The sequence below is a fragment of the Aquila chrysaetos genome, chromosome 22 (assembly GCF_900496995.4).
Source record: "Aquila chrysaetos chrysaetos chromosome 22, bAquChr1.4, whole genome shotgun sequence".
Lineage (NCBI taxonomy): Eukaryota > Metazoa > Chordata > Aves > Accipitriformes > Accipitridae > Aquila > Aquila chrysaetos.
The window spans coordinates 17724048-17732436 of record NC_044025.1 but is presented as its reverse complement, the minus strand read 5'-3'; positions in this window follow the sequence as shown (position 1 = coordinate 17732436).

Sequence of the window (8389 nt, the reverse complement as noted above, 5' to 3'; positions counted from 1 at the left end):
CAATTTGCTTTTTGTTTTCCTAAAACACTAGCTCCAGGATGAAGAAACTGCTGGATTCAGGTTCAGCTGAAGCTGATAGTATCTGGCAGTTGACTAACAGCCCTTGGGGTACATCCCCAGGGGCTGCACTTCTCTTCCTTTTTTTTTTTTTTTTTTTTAACCCTTATAAGAGCTGTTTTACTTTATCATCTGACCAGGGTTTGAAACACTTGACTAGAGCTGGCTTTTCTGCAGCTTGTGTCAAGAGTCAGGTCTGCCACTGTAAAAATTTGCGGGATCTGTGCTAAGGCCAAATCTTTTACACTAGCAAAAGATGTGTCTACCTGCCTGGTGATGTGCAGCAGAGAATATTGAAATAATATAGATGAGAGTTCAAAGAATAAACTTGCTGAGCCAGAAAGCTATTGAAAACATTGGCAGAAATCTATTCTCTCCCAATGGGTCATGGAGCACTTGTGGAGCTTGGAGTATGCAGAGAGACAAACAGAGGCTGTTTTGTTCAAGGAACTGCTTAGATAATGCAGTTAATGTATATGCATGTGTGTATATATAAAGGTATTTATATACATATATGCTTATAGTTTGGGTTTTTTTTTTTTTTCCTCTCTCAAATAAATGTCCCCCTTGAATACATTTCCGGGTAGCTTAAAAGGGCTGCTGTAAGTCTACCAGCCTGGAGAATACTGAAATTAGTGGGGCAGGCTCTTTGAACTCTTCCTATGCCAAAGGTGGAATTCAGTGTTCTGTCGCATACGGGAGTTATTTTACCTTCTAGTTGAGGTGTTTATTTTGCTTTGGGTGGTGGTTGTAGTCTAGAGGCTGGGCATGAGCCAGCGGAGAGCTGCTGCAACAGGACATGCGAGGCTCATTCCTGGCCTTTCACGTGCTCCAGTATCAGAAAACAAAGGCTGACCAAAAAATCTTCCTAGCCGCCTTCATTTTGCTTCTTTAGACAATTTTCTTTAAACCCATCTTCCCCTTCTCCCTCCCCAACCCCACCACTTCATGGCTTTCCTCCTCAAGAAAACTTTGTACAACTCATGAGACAATTTGTAGTTATTTTCACCTAGTTAGTAGAGAGCCAATTTAATTATTTTCAGTAGATGGGGCTTTTCTGCATGCCTGTATGTAGAATAAAAGGATACCACCCTTGGCTCAGGTTGGTATGGTAACAGCAAAAAGGCACGTATTTATTTATTCATTAAAAGTGCTGGCAGGGATTTTAAGTCCAATGATTCTGTCCCTTGTGCCTTCATCTTTAAAAGAGCATTGAATCTTCTAGCTGTTTCTCAAAAATAAGTCATAACAGTTTCTGGACTGGTTTTTAGGTCTCTTAAGATCAGAAGGATGCAAAGAGGTACCTAAAATGTTTATCTTCCTATTACTTGGGAAACTGCAGCAAGGCCACCTCGGTGTTATTCAAGTACATCAGATGTTCTTTGTGAACACATTTTCATTGATTTTTAGCTACATATTCAAATATATTAAAATTGCAGTCCTGGACTGCCTTGCTGTATTTTACTGGCTTATCTTTGTACATAGTCTGAAACAAGATTTTTTTCCCCTGCAAATTATTACAGGTGTTAGTATTGATGTTTTCCCTACATTTCAAAAAGACATACAGGATATAACCTTGCCTCTTATTTTGTGAGGAAAATATATATGAATGTTGGAAGAAAGTAAAGACTTGTGTTTCTTTAATCACATTGTATAAATGGATTTTAGAAACTCTGAACGAGTATCAGCGTAAGTACCATAAGCTTTGTTATCAAAGTTTCATCCATCTCATGGGACTAACTTATCTATTCATCCAGGTTTTTGCCTGAGGAGGGAAGATTAGAAGAAAAGAAACTTTAGTAGGAGCTAGTCTCCTTTGATCACAATTTTATGATATATGATATATGCTGCAGCATTTTAATGCAAGAAGTCTCCTAAAAGCTCAATAAATGGTCTCAATTTATAAATGGAAAAGCAAAGCAGGCAACCTCTCTGTAGAAAAGACCAATAAACTGACAGTGCAGTAGTGTTCTTAACTATAACAGATGCACTAAAAATGAGTGCTTTATTACACAGGCTTGCGATGAATTTGAGATATTTTCCAAAGGCTGGCTTATTGTAGTCACTTCAGAATCATTTGCTTGAGACTTTAGTGTTAAGAGTAGAGTTGCACTGATCTCCAGGAAAAAACACAACAGGTAAATGACTCTGGCAGTCACCTCCAGGTTGTTAGATTAGCTTGTAAGAAATGGCCTTATAACCTAACTCAAACTCACTAAGTGACACAAGCTTCCCCTTTTCTTTAAAAGGGCTTTGATCCAAACCTTTGTAAATTGTACAACAAATGCTTGGAATGGAGCCAGTTACGATTTTTTTTTTTTTTTTTGATGGTCAGCTGAAACCACTGAAAAAAGAGAAGGAGACAGGAAGGCACTAAGGCAAACCTCAGGTGAAAGGTAGAATGTTGGGTCTGTCAGGAAACCAGACATTCCTTTAGGTAGGATGCCCAGTGACATACATACTGTAGTGTTTTCTTTACCTGGAAAAGAGTTCTGTATTTCCATGTTCAGCTACTGTAACATAAAAACATGCCTTTTATGCAGTGTTAAAATTATTTGTCATTGTAGCTTTTCTGAAGGCCAAATTCATCAGTGTACTGTGCTGTAATTGGTAAGTGTATCTGCAGTAGATGCAAACCTTGTTTTCTACAAACGAACTCTGAACTGATAGAGCAGTGTCTTGAGTGTCTTTTATTTTTCCCTTTCACTTGGTCTAGTTCCGCATGTTCTTCTTACAATCTAAAGCCCATTTTTCATTTTTATGCCCTAGAAATCTTTATAGTTAGTGTCTGTGCTCCCTTGACACTGTCACTGAACCAAGCTACACAGATTTAGCTCTTTTAATCTTCTCTAATAAGTCAGTCCCCCTCCATCTGCCTCAATTTTTTGCTGCTCTCTGAACTACCTCCAGTTTGTCCATCTCCTGCTAATGAGGTGAACTACCACCAAAGCTCTTGGGAATGAGACTAATTCCTCCCTGACTGCTGACATTACCCTTCGTGACATGTGCTGTGCTGGGAATAGAAAGGGATTGTGAAGAGTATACAAGTGGTGGAGCTCGTAGACAGCAAAATATATATTAGTTGCAGTAAGCCTGAGATAGGAGAACTGATTATTCATGGCAGGCTTCCCTTGTTGGTCCTCTTCCTAATCTGATTTTGGCAACACCCACCAAGTTACACTGGATTTCCCTTCTTTCAGCGGCCAGCTGTTTTCCCCACTGCACCTCTGGCTCCCTCTCCTCTTCTGCCCTTCTTCTAGCTGCGCTTCGTCACAGTGCTGTCCCCTCCTGCAAGTGCCCAGCTCGAACGTGCTGGTGTGGGTCACTCTCTCTTTCACAGTCTGGTCCCACAAGGAGGAATTTGCTATGCAACGGAGCGCTATATACTTTTAAAATGACCAGCCTGCTCCATGTTTTTTGCAGGCAAGTTGGTTCCACTGCATTAGAGATGGAGATGGTGGGGAAGATGCACAGTTGCCCTTTTTTCCTGTGGGACTTGCTCTGCTGCCTGTGGACCATTCCTGCGAAAGCTCTGCTCTTCAGAGATGAGATTTGCTTTTATGGTGGAAATTGTGCTGCGACTGAGGAGCAGGGCTCTCTTGGAGCATTAGGCAGTCTTTTTTTATGTACTCTAGACCCAGGTCCTAGAGGCACCTGCAAGATAAGGACTGAGATATTAAATTTAACTTGATAATTTAATGGGAAGCCATCCATGAAGGAAAGCCAAGTCGTTACAGTCCTTGGTGCTGAGGAGATCTCTGCACCTGCGCTTACAGAAATACTGTATTTCCTTTCCTTCTCTAGGAAAATCATGTAAGAGAAGAGGGGTGCTTTTCTATTTGCTGCTGGCAAAATTTTAGTTATACTATTTAAAGCTACTTCCTTGCTGGTCTGACATTTGGGGTTTGGTAGACTACTTACCAGTAATATCCAGTAGTTTATTAAAGTCTTCTCCTTTCTGTTGTACGTATTAATCTCCATTGTATTTTCCACAGCATATTTTTTTCAAGTCACAAGTGACTTCACTCAAATTACAAAGAAACATTGCATGCGGAAATAATCTGTGACGTTAGAAACTGATAAGCTGTAAGAGTACTAATCTAAACTGCTAGAGGCTGCAGTGGATATAAAGGAACTATGTAACAGAGAACCATCTCTATTAGCCCTTGTCTTCACAACCAAACAGCGGTCATCAATTTTAACCTATCGTGAGAGAAAGACAATCTTGACATTATTCGGCTTTCTCCACGCTTCCTCGTGAGTCTTGCAGCCACTAAGCATTTGTTGATTTTTATCCTCCTCTGCCCCATCTCCTGTATCTTTGCTACCTGGTTACTGAAGACTAGGCATGCAATGAGCATTTGTATTTTCTGTATCAGTGCATGGGAATTTGTGCATTCAAACACATGTTTTACTCTATTCTGAAGTTTGCTGTTAGAAAAAGATGCAAAGAAATATGAAACTTTGTGGTTCTGGGATCTAAATTAATGTTTTCATAGAAGTAAGCTACAGTCAAAGGCAATTCAAGGTTCCTCTCTTTTTCTTGGGGGACCCTAAGCTTACCTAGCCCGTCTACTTACTTTAAGTCCAGTCAGACAGGAATCTCTGGATGTTGCTCAGTGATATAAATGTACACACTGACAGCAAAGCTCTGAGATCTGGGAAAAAGAGGGTGGCTCTTGTTGCATTATTTTTTCATGTTTAGAAGTAAATTACTGCAAATTATGTTGCAGTTACATCAGCTTTTTCTGGAATATTAATACAAGTCTAGATTTTACAGGCTTTTAAAACTGATCTCAAGATTTAATCCAAAATTAAGTGTTTTAATATTTCAGCTTGGGAATTCTCAACTTTGTTGAAAGTTAACATCTAACCTGCGAGAGTCATGAATATTGTGCCTTACAACAACAAGTTTAACTGGCCCAGTATATACAGGACCATGACGCATGCTCCATGTGCAGTCCTGAGTCAAACACCTGGAGTACATTATCTCCTTGCTGCAAAAGATGGGTAGAACTTGTAGTGTGGGGTATCCCCCGCCTTCTAGCAGACATGTTCCTAACGCTATCGGTAAAGCTCTCCTCACCTCACGCCAGGTGCTTAGATGCCAGTGCCTATCATGGAAAGTCTTTCTTTTCCACGCAGTCCTTGCATGAAAGATGCTCTAGGGCAGGTGGGCAAGGAGTACAAATGTGGTTTCCAGGCCCAAAAGCCAACCTTGAGGCTTTCACTTGGATCCTCTTGGCTTGTGGATGATCCAGTCTGGGGAAGGAATTCCCTTCCTCCATGGAGACAAACTTCACTAACTTCCTCAAGTGGAGGAATCTGATGAAAACACCTCAGTCTCCCTTCCAGACTGAAGCAAGGAACAGCAGAGACCTCGATAAAATGGGTGCAGCCACACCACGAGGGTTTAGTCAAATAATTGGGAGGAAACTCCTCATGAGCATTTGGATGTGGCCCTTTCCTTGAAGGCAGTCAAGTGAGCTTTGAAGGGTATGAAATGATTACATTTAAATGTTCAAGAATCCTTAACCTGTTCTTGTTTGGTGGCATTTAACTAAACCACTTCTATTGCGCTCTGACTGTTCGGTCTTGGGACACGTGTTTGGCCGATGGCCATAGAATTCACTGCCTTGGCACGTGCCCAGTGCCTACGTTGTGGTGGGTCCATCACCTGCTGCTCTCTGGGTATCTCACCAGCGTGTCAACAACACCCTGACGAGAGTGGGGAGACAGCAGAGGGTTCTGCAATCCACAGGGGAGGGTGGAAAGCAAAGGAAAAATGAAACTACCTGGATGTTGAAAAATCCTGACATGCCCCTCAACTCCCCAGGTTCACACTGAAGGTTTGGGGATTTGTCCCCATGTATTTTTATAAAGAGGAGGGGAAAAAAATAAAAATAAATCTAACATGAGCATCTTGCGTGCTGGTGCTGTCTGCTCCTGCATTAGCATAGCCCTGATGGATTGGCGAGCTGCCTGGAAGAAGCAGGCAGCTGCCTGTCAATCCTCCCGCAGCCTCCGTGCTGGGCAGGGGCCATGCCTGGAGCAAAACCTCAACTGCTGTAGCAGAGTGCCACGCTTTGGCATTGCAATGCAGCAGCTGAAGCAGAATTCATGTTTAAAAAATATTTTACTCTTGAATTATAGTTCATTTAAATAAGACAAAGTCTAGCTGATCTTTTCTTGTTCCTGGTAGTCTGGGAAAGGCAGATCGTGTGCCTTCGAGTGCTGTTCTGCACAGCAGAGCTCATCTCAGGACAGACTGTGAAATCTGGCTCTTTTCCTGCAGTTTGGATCATCTTATTCTTTGTTGTACCCATATCGCTTGAGAGATTTACTGTCCCATCAATGTAAGTTTGCTGTATAAAGGGAAAGCACATGCCTATTTAATTTTCATCATCTGAATTTCCAACACTACTACTCTAGAGACTTTTTTGGCTAGACAAAACAGTGATTTAAAACATAAAGCAGCATTTATAGCCTATTTCTCACTATTTATAAAATTTAGTAAACATACATGCATGATGAATTATGATAGTGTCTTCTGCAGTCAAAGCTCACTGGGATAAATGTTTGATGTATAGTCAAGCAGAGTTATGTTTATGCAAAGGAGAAAATACAGATACAAGTTTTTCTGTCTTAAATGGTAACTCTAAGTTTAGACATTTTGGTGGGGTGTTTTTCTTTTGTTTTCTTTGGGTGGGGTTTTATTTTTTTTTAATAGCAGGAGGGAGATAAGAGTTATGATTTTTAAGGAACATAAAGCAAATCCAAACAGGCTTTGTGTTTATGTTCAAAAATAACACTGATTTTATATTTTGGGGTTGAGAGAAGTGCTTAAAAGGCTTGTCTTATAAGATCAGTTTGAATAAATGTTACATACAAAGCTAATAACACCTGAAATAACACTTGATGTTACTTCACCAGACTGGCTTGAAGGGTACATGCTCCATCAATTTTCAGGGCTTATTGCTTGTAATATTTCTGCCAGCACACTCATTATAACTCCTTGCTATTATCAGGCTCAGAGCAGGCAGCTGAGAGCTGACAATAACATGTGATGTGTTGCATACCTCGGGTTGATAGAGATTTATCCTTTTCAAAGTGATTATGTAGATCAAAACAGCACCTTTTACAGTTTTGAATTCTCTTGCAGTGCTCTCATATAGCGTTTATACAGTATCTTATTGCTCATCGGAAAGGCCACTTGTTCCAGTCATAAAGATTCACATCTGTTCTGCTTTTCAACAGAAAGAACTATGGAGACAGTGATAACATAATTGATACTGTCAAGAATATTCTACCAGTATAGTCTGCAACCTAAAACAGTTACCTGGATGTTTGTTTATTCTGCACCTGGGTGAATACAGGTGGGGTACTTTTTTCCTTGTGGACAGTGTAGTAGTGATTGACTTATTTCTCTACAGCAACAGTATCTGGACTATGATCTACTCAGCATTTATGAGCTGAACCTCCTCTTTTCTGTAAGAAAAAAATTCACTGAAAAGGCAGCTACTACCTCAGTTCACTCCTCTAGTTTGCTGATTTAACTGAATTCTTGTAACCTAATTAAAAATAAATTTTAGGTTAAGATAGGGATAACTTCATAAAGCAAAACAGTGCCTGGGCCTTAGAAATCAGTGCTGGCCTAGTGCTGTGGGTTGTCTAGCCTTTGAAGGAAAACAGGCATAGGAAATATTTAAACTCTAACACTTCTGAAGCATGGCTGCAACTCCTGTTTGTACTGATCAAAGCTTAGTTGATGTGATTCAGCTTAGAGAGCTAAACCAGGTTGTTTTAGACTGCCTTGAATCAAAATAATGGAGTGCTTATGTATTCTAAGAGTAAAAAAAAAGAAAGTAGTTTAAAATTTTTCTGGTGCTTTTTTCCTACTATTGCAGGTACTTTTTCCATAAAATAAAAACTGTCAGTAAAAAATTACTATTTAGATTTAGGATGCCAGAGACATATCTGATACAAATACCAGGAACGTAAACAGTGTCCACCACAGGGAAAACTACAGTGAAGTGGAAACTTTCTTCTGAAGGGCTGTCACGAGCAGGCTCAGTCCTGAACACAAAAAACGTAGACACCGCCAGAATTATTCCTTAGAGATTGGTAAAGCATGTGGCATCTTTAGGCTGAGAGGCTTGTGCTGGATAACATCCCAAGACTTTTAGTCTCAGGCTATGTTATTTGCAAGGAAGGAAAAGGATCTCTAGCCCTGGACAGAAAACTCTGATATTTCTTCCCACAAAAATAGTCCTCTTGTTCACCATGCCTTGAAGTGATTTGTGGAGTGAGAAGCAGCAGTAATTCATCAGGG